We start from the raw sequence: 13,131 nt of genomic DNA on the forward strand, positions 1-13,131 counted from the left end.
ACACACAAGTGCAGCAAAGAGTGCTGCTCTGTTTATTCCCAGGGAGGTAACCTGAAAGCTATGGCTGCTTTCCCAAAGGGGCGACCAAACACATGACAAATCATTTACTTTGCTTCAGACACTACTCCAGAGTATTCACACGCTGCAGAAAGCCAAGAGCCAAAGAAGACCACCCACCATCCAGGACTTAGAACTACATTGCCTTTCGACAGCATTGAGTGATGTTGGTAGCAGGCAACTTTGTGGTGCTAAGTGATCCCACTCAAAAGGCAGGAATCGATTGGGAAGCTATGAGAATTATGCACTACAGAGCTTCACAGTGTTTAAAGGAAGTGATCCTCCTGCTGGCCTTGCAAGATTAACAATATCAAGAGAAACAGTTTTGTGCAAGAAAATAAGAAGCTCTGTGAACAATTGAAATTACTGTAACACATGGAAGCCTTTTTTCCAGATCTCCATAGCTGAAGTTCAGTGTCTACCACACGCACATTATGCTTCATGTGCACACAGCAACTACAAAGCATGTGTGTAGTAAAATCAGACCATCCAACATCTGTGCAGCACATCTGGCCTCATTTATGTGAGACGTTGACTTGCTATGTACATGTACCACAAGTGAGACATTCTTAATATGCCCTTAATAAATTTTTGCCTCCTGACTCCACTCTACCTGAAGAGGTGTCCGAAGTTTTTCCTAAACCCAAGGGATTCAGGATGCTCATACGAGCACTTTCTGATGTCCCTGAGGTACAAGCTCACATTGCAAACGTGCCTTAAAGTGGAGCAAAACTGGAGTCTCTCTAGAAAAGTAGGTCATTTCTTTAATGAACACATGCAAGTTTTTCACGTGAGATCTCTGCCACTGTTAGATAAATTGCCCAATAAGTTCAAAGTTGGTGGGGGATAGAAGTTGAGACTTTGCATTTCCGCTTGCAAACACTGTATTTTCCATACAAACCTTGCTAGATATAGGGCATCAGCGGTGGCACTGTAAAACATTGTACCCTGTAACTGTACCCTGTAGTCCAGAAGGATCTTTTTCTTGTCACAATATGAATATTTGGGTCTGTCAGCAAATAGCAAATGCAGAAAACATGCATTCTCCACAGTTGTCATTCACCCTAAGGCTGAGACAGTAAATTCAAACTAATCTAAAATGCATTTTCATTGACATTAGTCATTCTTAACTTTTCAGGAGATACCTGCCTATTCCCACATATATTTCTTCCTTTTTCATAAAGATGTTACATTCCTATTTGCACTGGAAACCAGACACTGTTCAAGATTATGGTGTCACAAATTGGAGACCCACATACACTCTGATTTACAGTTTATTACATGGAATACAAGTATAATCTTCCCTGCTTGTAGCTGGAAGACACTTTAAATGAGGTGCTTTATAAATAATCAAGCATATAACAAAATCCACATGAGTTCTAACTTGAAGGTGGCTCTTGGATTCCCACTCACAAGCTGTGCAATCTTCCCATGTGAAGGAGGGTAGTCAGCCTTTCCTGAGGATGCTTTCCCCTTACTGGGTGCATAGCAGTGGCTTGGGTTATGAAGAATTGATTCATTGTGTTCATTAGCATTTCAAAAGCATTTAGCTTGGCTGGAGCTCTAGAAAAGATCGCTGTGAGCTGTACTGCTGTATGTATATAGGCATTACTGAATACAATAGGAAACAGGATATATTTACATTTTTATGAGAGTTTCCTGAGTTAAAGGAATGTGCTTACTACTTCGAAGTTGAGAGCAAGTGTTCTTTCTGCTCTTCCTCAGCATGGACAATCATGTGTGCAGGTGAAGTCATTGCTGTTCTAACCATTCCTGTGTTTTCCATGTGTGCAAATGCAGGTGTGAGTAGAAAACAGGACCTGATGCTGGGACTTGTCTGGTGGCTCATCCTGGTTTATTTCACACCTTATCTGGGCTTGTGAGCCACGTCACAGGGAACAGCTGTGTTGTCCCCTTTCAGATCACAACTTCATCTACCCAGTTTGCAGAAGCATAAGGAGGTGAGGTCCTAGATTTCTTCTCCCTCCAAAATATGAAACAACATTTCATACAGAAAGTTTTGCCTAACTTGTGTAAGTGAACAGTAAGCTAGCTATAAACAGACACCAAGGCTGGACATCTTGAATGTGGATCCTGTATTCTTCTCTTGTATAGCACAAATCCCTGGTGCACAGAGACTGAAGACCATGGTCAGGCTTGAGTAAAGGTTGTATAGGAAGGATATGCAAGGAAGAAGAGGAGGGGGCCTTGTGAAGACTCTGAATACCCAGTGCTCCAGTATAAAGCTGTAGGACATGCTTATTGACAACGTCTCTAAGTCAAGAACAGGGGGGAGGGTACACTGAAGATGAATCTGCAAAAACCACCTGACCAAGAGGACATAGCAGATGAGGCTTTCTAAAATGACTCAAAAGGTCTCCTGTTTATAGGCTGTCATCCTCATGTGGTTTTCAACCCTCTAGATATTGAAAACGCGGCATTATGTTAGCATTACAGGAAAACTCTAGATTGTGTTGGTGCTAATCTGCTAACACAGAAATGCCAGAGGCTCTCCCGGACCTACTGCTCACAAACTGTGAAGAGCTAGAGGAAAATGTAATCATGGTTGGCAGTTTGGTTGCAGCACCCACAGGGTTATTGAGCTCAGGATCTGAAGGAAGGCTGGGAAGGAAAGCAGCAGGGTAAGCCCTCTGGATCTCAGGGCAGCAGACTTAGTTTTATTTTTAGGGAATTGCTAGGCAGAGTGCCTGGGGAAACAGCCATGAAGGGGAAAGGTGCCCAGGAAAGCTGGCTAATTTTTAAAGAAAACTTTTTGAGAGGTCAGGAACAGACCATCCTGTTGTATAGGAAGAACGGGAATTCTGGCAGAAGTCCTGCTTGGCTAAGCTAGGAACTTATCAATGAACTAAAACACACAAAAAAGGAGAGAACAAGAAGTGGAAACAAAGAGAGGCAATGAAAGAAGAGTATAACAATATGGCTTAGCAATGCGTAAGGACAAATGTTGTAGGGACAAAATTGGGATGGTCAAAATAGAAGGTGGGTCTGGAGCTAAAACTGACCAGGGACACATAGGGCAATAAGAGATTATACAAGTATGTTAGCTGGAAAAGGAAGTTCAGAGAAAATGTATGTCAGGGGATGAATGAGGAGATGGTCTAGTAACAAACATGGAAACAACTGAAGTACTAAAGTTCTTTTTCGTTTCTGTCTTCAGAGATAAAACTTGCTCTGCGTGTACCAGCACACATTGGGAAGGAGGTGGTAGGTAGAGGGCACATCAGTTTAGGACAACCTAGACAAGCTGGAATTATTTAGTCCATAGGAGGAAGTGGGTGCTGACAGAGATGGCTGATGTGATTGTGATGTCTCTGTCTGTGGAAAATAATGACAACCAGGAGAGGCAGCGGAGGAGCATGTCCTCTGGACGCTTCCAAACCCCCAAAGGACAACAAGGTAATGAGGACTAGCCAATACAGATTTTCAAAGAGCAAATCATCCTTGGTTAACCAGATCACCCTCTCTGGCAAAATGACAGGCCATGTAGGTGAGAGGAAAATGGTGGGTATAATATACTTGATTTTAGTAAAGTGATGCCTCCTACTGTATCCTGAATCTCACTCAGAAGCTGAGGAAACTTGAGCCTGAATGAGGTAGAAATTTGGGCTCAAAGCGCAGAAATCAATGGCTTGAGGTCTGACTGGTAACTAGCGGAGTCCTTCAGAGGGCAACACTATGGTCCATATTATCCAGTGTTTCATCCACAGTCTGGCTAAGGAATTAATTTCAGTTTTTGGTCTATTTTCCTCCCTCTATCTCAAAGCAGATATTTTTTAGAGTGGTTCGGAGAGAGAACAGAAATATTCTATTCAGGTACTGTGTTTCAAAAGGTCTGTGTAACTAATAAAATTTGGTTGCAACTAAATCCAGAAACTGATAATCAAGGAATTGAATGGAAAGTAACATCAAGTCAAACTGGTGATGTTTATTTTTTTGTTTACAATATTAACTCTAATATACCCTGGTAAAAATCATCCGGTTCACCTATTCTATCATAATGGTGGAGGAGTTTGCAGTATATTCTTCTCAAGGTTGCTTTCAGCAGAACTACCTTGTGGTGGACTCAATATTCCTGTTATTTACTGAATAACAGAGTTAAACCTTGTTCTAGCTTTTTTTGGTATGAGAAGGCTGAAAGAAGTTGAGGCAAGTCTTCAGCATCTTTCATTTATTGCATGAGCCGTATCAGCTTAATGTATCTTTGCAGTTTGTGCTGAAAGGAGCTTATGAATGGGGATGGTTACAGGGAACAGGAGCAGAAGACAGCCTTTCTTCAAGCTTCCTGTTTCTTTATCCAGTTGGGGCATCTAGTGGCTCTTGTGACTAAACTGCTTCATGGCTGTAAAATAAATTGCTGAATGCAAGTTAGTTCCTCCATAAGAAAGGCCTAGACTGGAACTGGTAATTCTGGCAAAGGTTTTCATTCCTATGCTATAGCAAAGGCTAGTGAGTGCTTGCTTCCAGGGATAGAAGAAAGAGTTTGAGAAGTCAACATGGGAAAGTTTGTGCTTGTGTCCTCTAATGTTGCATTTCATCTGTGCTCAAAGGCTTAATTATTCAGGTCAGAATATACAGTAACTTTTGCTTAAAAGTAGTCTTTTAAAAAAAGAAAAGAACATATAAAGAAAGAAGGCACAGGATTTGCTTTAAGTTTTGTTACTAAATTCCACAAAAAAAAAGAAACAGACATTGAGTAGAAGTGGCAGAATAAGAAAACCAGATGTAGATTGTAGACTGAACGAGGTTGGAGCTTCAGACCATGCACACAGTCATGGGTCTTATTCATTACATACTACTGCAAATTCACCATTAAGTTCTCAAAACTAAGTCTATTGCATCTGTTGTGGAAAAGAAGAATATTTACTCAGAATATGACTGCCCCAATATGCTCTGGTCAGTTTTTCTTTCTAATGCAATGGTAAGGGTTTTTATCAGTAGTATTGATGATTGCTGTGCCAAAAATCGAGTGTAGGTAAACTTATTCCTGAACTTATCTGATAGCCCCTCCAACATCCTTCTTCTCTTTCTGTACAAAGGAAATCATCTGCTCTAGGTGCAGCTCTGGCATCAGTAATCCTCCCTGATGCATGATTTCAGGCTGACTGTGTTGGGAGAGGCAGCAGGAGGCCCCTGACCCAACTGCGCTGTCGTTAGCTGCCCATACAGCAGAGGGGAACAGGCCTCGCAAAATCCAGCCGCATTGCCTCCTGGGCTTGTTCACCCCCACTGCAGGGGCATCACCCATCCTTATGCTTTTTATGATCCTTACACTGTACAGGACAGGAGTCCAGCCAGCATTATGATCTTACTAATCTATTTGACTTGGCTATGGCCTACAATGCATGGGTGTGCATGAGCAGGAAACATTTCTGCCCTCGTGACAAAGACTGTGTAATGAAGTGGCAGGAAAGACTGAAAAGCAAGGCAACTGTGGTGATTTTGAGTTTTGATTATGACTTGATTTTACTTACATTATGAATACCTGCAGATCCTTTACATTCCCTTTGCATTGGTGAAAGACGGCCTAGACTCCTACCCCAGCCATGCCCCAGTACTGCAGCCTCTCTGGCAAGAAGCCAAAGTGCTGGTTTGTAAGGGAAGGAAGGGGAGAGGGTGGGCAAGGAGAGTACAAAGAGGAGCTCAAACATCTCTTAAACTCTAAACAATTCATTATTCAGCTAACTGGCAACTGTTTTGTACTGTGCCGCTGCCCAGTTTGCTTTCTCAGTTCAAACGAATAGCTGTTTGAAAGCCCTTCTGCTAATGCGGTGGCTACCATATTTGGAACAAAAACTCTTTACTGATTTGGCTTGTAATCTTATTAATAGCTCAGCCTCAGCCTTATGGAGTTCATGGAATTCAGGATGTATTTGTTAACCCACGACTTACCTTCAGGTGTAGTATTAGCTGTGTTTTCCTGAGTGATGAATTAAAAGACACAGATGTCCTTGAGACTACAGAGCAGATGGGCCCAGTACAAGGTGGTATCTTGGACTTCATTAATCAGAAGTAAAACCATATGCCTCTTCACAGACGTCCTATCAGACAATAGATTCAGGAAGTCTGGGCTGTGAGGCCTGCTGGTCAGCTCTTCTGGAAGGTGCCAGACTTCGACTATCATGGAAACTATGATGTTCCAGAAAAACTTTGGAAAGTACTTATAGAAAGTTACAACTTTCCAGTCAAACAGGCTGCTTGCTCTGCCAGCTTTGTGTCAGACCTACCAGCAGTGCGGCCTCCTTCAGTGATTTCAGGTGGTGCCCTGGTTGTCCCATTGGAAAGTTCTTTCTCTGCTTTTAACTCACTCAAATAAAAAAACCTGGAGGTGCTGTTTGCATGGTCAGGTGTTGTTATTGTGATTAACTGATCTTCACTGAAGGACAGACTGGTGGTGTGGTGATGATAGCAGCCTGTGCCTGTCACCAAGCCTATTACCTGTCTCTAAACAAATAAGAGCTGCTAGGCAAGCAAAAGTGGCATTTGCCCCCATTACATGAAGTCATTCAGTTACACTGGTCAATGAACTGTAGCTGATAAAGAAGGGGATGTCTCATACTGTTGTGCTGGAGCACAATCACTTATCAGCTTCTGGATCTCCACAGATCCCACCGGCCTTTATCTTCTTCTTTCTGAAGTTTTTCAGCAAAGCTTGAACCATTTTGCATGTGTAAGCATTTGATTTATGCACTGTAACAACCTTGATCCTACCATATGTCAGGACTCCCCATATGTTCTTTCGTTGGTAGTATCCACAAAAGTCACCCAATAAAGGCAAAAGGTAAAGCCTGGCTACAGATCTTCTGTCATTCAGCTACAAACAGCTGGCAGTGCACATTACAAGGCTTATTTAAAGCTCAAGTACTTTCACCCACCCCCTCTGATAACTAAACTTGGCACGTAAAAAGATGAAAATAAAAATATCAAAGTAGTGTAGCATTTCAAATAAGCATTCAGGAAGCAGACAGCATGTCTTGCTTCAACACGGAGAATCCTGTGGCTGAATGTGTGGTGCATGCTTTGAGAATGTGCCTATCTCTGGAATGGGAAGGACAGGTCATCTAGGTGTGGTCACATAACTTGCCATCGAGCTGCTCACACTTGCATTCTCCAGTCTGAAGCACAGGGTCCTTTCTGTGATGATCCACTGCCAACATTTCAATCTCGGAGAGATCTCCACAATTGACTCTTGACTGGAAGCAAAGGGGTGATCACAGGGGTGATCTCAGCAACTCGTGCTATCGACTTGTCGGGTGGTTAGTTAGATAATACTGGGTTTGAGGCATGAATATTATCTGGCTCTCATTTTCCAGGAAAGCCACTTCTGTCTCAATGTTTATAAATATTTTCAGCTTCAGCCACCTCAAACATAGTTATTTAATTTGTCTCTCAACAAGTCATTTGCTTGGCACAAATAGTGAAGTACAAGAGGCAGAGTGCTTTAAATCTAGTGCCTCCAAGATGAAGAAATAAAGAGGACTAAGAAAGGTGGCTGTACAGGAATAGAGCTGCTGTAATTTATGTGGGTTTAAAATATTTTCCGTAACCACTTCAATCCCCAGAGATCCTCAGAACACCCCATTTCAGTCAGTCCCTGACCTAGAAATGCCCTTTACTGGCAGAGGGTGGAAAAGGACAGGCAAGGTATACAAATGAGTGCTGCATCCTAGAGCAGCAGACAAGCAAATCTTGTCTCCTTCTCCCCTGCTATGAAGCGCCAGGCTTTCCCACAGGCAGCTTCTAGGACAGGAGCAGCAGCAACAACAGACAGGTGTCAGGAATACTTGCCCTTGGCAGCCAAATTTGAGGTGGGTGTCCGTCTTGTCCTTCCTCTACTTTGACTCTGTGGTGACACCGGCACTCTTAGCAGAGTTTAAATTATAAGTTTGCACGAGTACAGATGCAGGTGCTCCTGAAGTGGCCTCACGTGACGCAGTTTGAATCTGAAAGCAGAGCAGTGGTATCAATGTCATCTAGTGCCTTCACCAAGGAACAACGTGCCAGGTAAACCTCATGGCTTAAGCTGGAGTTACCTCAAGGAACTGCATTTTGTACCAGTTTTACACAGCCAGCTGGGCTGACAGAGGGCACCTGTGACAAACTGGATATTGGGGAGCAGCAAGTGCAGAGCTGCTCTGCAAGAGAGGAGCAGTGGGGAGCTGAGGGGGCGAGATGAGCAGATAAACCAGATCCAGGGTCCATCCAGGAGGTCCAGTCAGAAGCAGCAGAAGATAGGATCAGAGGCAAGGGTGGAATCAGGCACAACTGTAGCGTCACTGGAGCAGGGACTGATGGCCCAGGCTGAGCTGAAACAGGGTCTTGGGCCTCGAAGCTTGTAGAGGACAGATAGGACTAACAGTGCCCACAGGGCCATGACCCTGGAGTTCACAACCAGAAGTTCTCTCTCAAGGTAGGAATCCAACTTGTGTTTCAAACAGAGCAATGTCTGAGTCCGGTAACTAAGGTACCTACGCAGCCTCCAGTGCAGAGATCAGAACATCAAGTACTGGAGCAGAGAATCATGTTTTTCTTCTCTCCGGGTATTTGACACTCTTTTCTATGTGCCTCACTTCTCCTGCCTTGTAAGAGGTACGTCGTATCTGTCACATTAGTTAGATCATCCAGTCAGTCATGCATTTGATCCTACATTACTGACATTCTTGTAGCTGAATGGGAACAGAAGAAAATACTACAGGAGAAGCCAATTCTGATCACTATCAAGATACTGATATAGTCACTCCAGCTGTTAACTGAAAGACATTTTTGTGGCCATAGAAGCCTAACAGTGAATACCTTATTCAGCTGTTGCTTCAGTGAAACTTGTGGGCGAAAATGGAGCAAAGACTCTGAGATGTAACCTATAGATGGTCACAGAGAAGCCTGGCATACATAAATCACGAGGGAAGCTTACAGTACTTGAGCACATTTCTTTCTCGTGCACATAAGCAACTCTAACTCTTAAGGGTAAATGGGGTAGGAGACAGAAATAACCCAGATAATTGCACTGTCAGAACAGCAACTATATCCATCTTTGGGAAAACTTGCATACAGACTTCTGTGGAGCAAGGAAGCCTTTTAAAATCAACGGCTAGAGCAGGACCTCCTGGGAGGCACATATGCTTTGCGTTATAGACTGAGCTGAAGCCAGGAAAGATGGGTTCACAACCCACATATCCCTACCTGGCTATAGGCACGAAGCACCACTTCTTATGGTATAAACAGTAACACCCAGTCTAGCAAAACTAGACTTAGTTAGCTATGCCTATCACCATACAATGCTGGGTCATTAAAATTGTTTTCAGAGGCTTGCATCTGTCTTCATGTCAGGACTTAAATTTGGATTGAGGTATTCCGGTAGGGGTTTATCAAAGTTGTTTTTTTATGATTTTTTTCAAAGCTGTTATTTTATGTGCTTTTCCTGCAAATTTGAGAAAAAGCACCTTATGTCTGCCTACACTACTGCAAGCATTTTTTGAAACTTGTGTAGCTCGTATTTACATTTTTGAGGAGAATGATATCCACTGCAAATAGAAAATTTTACGTATGCTTTACACTGACATTTTTATTTTTCCCAGAATAAATGACTCTCTAACTAGGTGAATCAACAGGCAATTCCCTCATTACATTTTAGATTAAGCATGAATAACACTCTTATGAAATTTTAAAAATTGCATTGCACGGATAAAACTAAAAAAACGTTATTACGAAAATGCTTATTGAATAAACAGACCAGGGAAAACCTTTACATACAGGGAACGGGGTTTATGCTCTTCTCCTCAATATAGGGAAAACTAGGTTTTGCCACTAAACTGAACAAAATGCTCCCTCTCGTGGTGTGAGGTTGGCAATAGAGCAGCAGCTGGAGGCTCGGGGGGGAGGCTGCTGGGGCAGATGCAGCTGAAGTTGGCAGGTTTGGAAAGCCCTGAGCTGTTCCGACTCTGGGTTTGCTTTTGTTTTCTCGTGATGATAAGTGCAAGGAAGGAGGCATTTCTCTTGCTAGGCTGATTCTGAAAGAGAAGCACAGGTGGGTTCTTTTAATTTGAGATTTTTTTTCTTGCTTGCTGGTAATTTTTATTACAAAGTAAAATGAAAAGGCCCTCACTTCCTCAGAGTAGGTGCTTCTTATTGGTACCAGCTTCTCCTGAAGAAAAAGACCAAAAAGTGATCAGTCACAGAAATGGAGATGCCGGGTGACAGGGAAAGAGGGCTTTTGGCAGGGTGGGAGAAGAAGAGGGGATGTAATACCACTTAACACTTCAGGCTTGTGCTGTGATAACGCTGGGCTAAGAGCTGTGGCTTGTGACTCTGTTGGCAGATCTATAAGATCTATAGATCTATAAGATAATCACAGAGCAAAGAGTTGATTATTCATCAGAAGAACAAATTGAACACAAATGAAAAAGGAAAAAAAAAGGGAAAAAAAGGAAAAAAAAAAAGGATTTTGGATTGGATTTGTTTCCCAATGGGAAAGATGGACATATGACAGCGAGTGAGACTGGGAAGACATACAAGGCTGAATACAGCTGGGCCTGAAAGGTTGAAGCTGGAGGGAAAGGCACTGAGATGGAGGAGCTGGCAAGAGGTGACAAGAGGAGCTGGCTAAGAAGAAGGAGGTAGCTTGAGTATTTGTCACAGCAGAGTAACAGTGTGGATTTTAAAAAGTTGTTATATTATGCAGAAGAGTGTAGACTTACCTATGTTTCCACAACAGACCTGGTTCTCCATTTTTTCTCAGATGTCTCTGTTCAGTGCTTTTTCTTCTTCCTGATGTCAACTTTTTCTTTCAATTCCTTCAACATACGAGGAAAAGGTGGGGATTCCCTGTACACCCTTAGTTCTGACAAAGAGGTTTGAAGGCTGCTTACAATCCCCATTTGGATAAACGTATCACATGTATCGAATAAGACATCCAGGTAACTGGATGCAACAAAGCAACTAAAGAGAGCATTTGATGAGTTCTGAGTTTGGGAGGGTTGTTCAGAGATAAATAATTTAGCATGGAGGTATGCGTAAAAGGGCAGTAGCTGGTAAACCATGGTTATCATCTCAGCCCTCTAGCTGGTGAAACCAGCAAAAGGATCAAACCCCCTCTCAAAATGGTAGCAGCAATGGCTACTTCCATGTCACTTTTGGTTGTACAGGCTTTCCCAAGCGAATGACACAGTAAGCACTCAGGAATTTTATTTCCTTGATATACTGGGAACCCTGTGTAACTTGTCTTTCCTTTATCAAGTGTTTGACTCCGTGCAGGTGAATATTCACTGCCTTAACAGTCACCTTCAGATACAGACTTAAATACTTGCCTTTTTCTTTTGCTCTATTATATTATTTCTCAACGGTTCTGTAGCGGTTGGGCGATATTACAGGACAATCTTGGCAGTTTAAATATCATGGTCCCATGGGCGCTGTCAGCCCTGACATTTCAAGCCCAGCCCAGGCCCCCCGTCCCCGGCCGAGCCGCTCTGTGGGCATCCTGTGCTCCTTCCTGCTTATGCCTCATTTCCCGGCTACATTTTGGACCCATTTTGCCTGTCACCTTTCCCCAGCCCTGCCTCACAAACAGGCACGGCTCAGAAATAAAACCGGGGAGGGGGATTTTCCCCCCCCTTGACCTTGCAGCAGGGCAGGCGCCGGCCTCCCTGCTCCCTCCGCAGGGGATGCTCCCGGGATGCGCCCTCGGCCCGCCTCTCCCCGCGGAGAGCCGCGGAGGCAGAGAGGGGGGGCGGGATGGGGCCTCGGCTCCGCGGGGAGCAGCTGCCCCCCCCCGCCTCCCCGACGGCTGAAGCATATCAGTGTGCTCCCTCCCCCTCTCCCGCTTTAATTTTTTCCCTCGATTACCCAATTTAACGGTAAACGCCGCTTGCTTCACCCGTGCGGTGCAGCCGCCGCTCAGCTGCCCGTTATGGTGAGATGCCGCGGGTGGAGGGGGGTGTGGGGGGGTCCCCCCCGTCCTCCTCCCCGTCCGTCCCCACCCCTCAGCTGCGGCAGGGCGCAGCCAGCCCCGCACGGCGCCGGAGGGGGGGTGGGATGCTGCATTCGGGCAGGGGCGGCACGGCGAGATGCTGCGCCCCGCACCTGCGGAGCCAGGGTTAAACCACCGGGGGAAAACAAAAAAGAACCCCAAAACAACAAAAAACCCAAACAAAAAACCCACGGAGATGCGGAGGAGAATTAAGGGAAAATTAAGGGGAAAAGGAAAAGGCTGAAGCGGAGGCTGTCGTGAAGGTTTGCACGCAAATCTGGGGAGTTGTCCCTGCGGTCACCGGGGAACCGGCCGTGCCCGGGCTCGCTGCCCCCTCCCTGCCCGCCGGGGATGCTGTGTGACTGCTGGGGGGGGCGCCGGGGGCTCCCGTCGAGCTGCCCGCCCCTCCCTGAGCCCCGCGTCTCCCCCGGTGGCTCGGGCCGGCTCGTCTCCCCGCCCCGGCGGCGGCGGGACTCTCGGCGCGGCCACAGGCTGCAGTGCGGTGCGGGGGACGCGTAAACCCCCGGTGCGTTTTATTTCCCCATCGCTTTCCCACACGGGAACGTACGGGCAGCGGGACCCCTGGCCCCGCACATCCCGTCCCTGCAGCAGGACATCGTTAACGCCGCCTCCCCCCCGCCCCGCCACACGTCCCGCGTCCTTTTCGCTGCGTCTGTACCGAAAACGCAGACGGGAATTGTCCGTACTCGGCTCTTGTCCCCCCGTGAACGGGAAACAGGTTTCATTGTCCCCGCCGGGAGACGATGCTGCCGGCTTTGCGGCCGCCGCGCAGTCGGATGGCTCCCGTTCCAGTGTCCCCGAGGAGATGCCGCCACCGCGCACCGCGGCTCCCAGCGGGGCCGTGTCGTTCCACCGGCCTTCCCGGGCAGCGGGGGCACTGGGGGCTGTCACCCTCCCCCCGGGAACCGTCGCCCGGCCCGGCCCGGCCCGGCAGCCTCGTCCCGCCAGCCGATCGGGGAGCAGAGGGCGCCCCAGCTCCGCGCATCAGCCGCCGCCGCCGGGCTCCCGCAGCGCGGAGCGACGGGCAGGGCGGGCCCGGCTCCGCCGCAGCCCAGCGGTACCTGGCGGCGGGG

The sequence above is a fragment of the Calidris pugnax genome, unplaced genomic scaffold (assembly GCF_001431845.1).
Source record: "Calidris pugnax isolate Ruff unplaced genomic scaffold, ASM143184v1 scaffold8, whole genome shotgun sequence".
Classification (NCBI taxonomy): domain Eukaryota; kingdom Metazoa; phylum Chordata; class Aves; order Charadriiformes; family Scolopacidae; genus Calidris; species Calidris pugnax.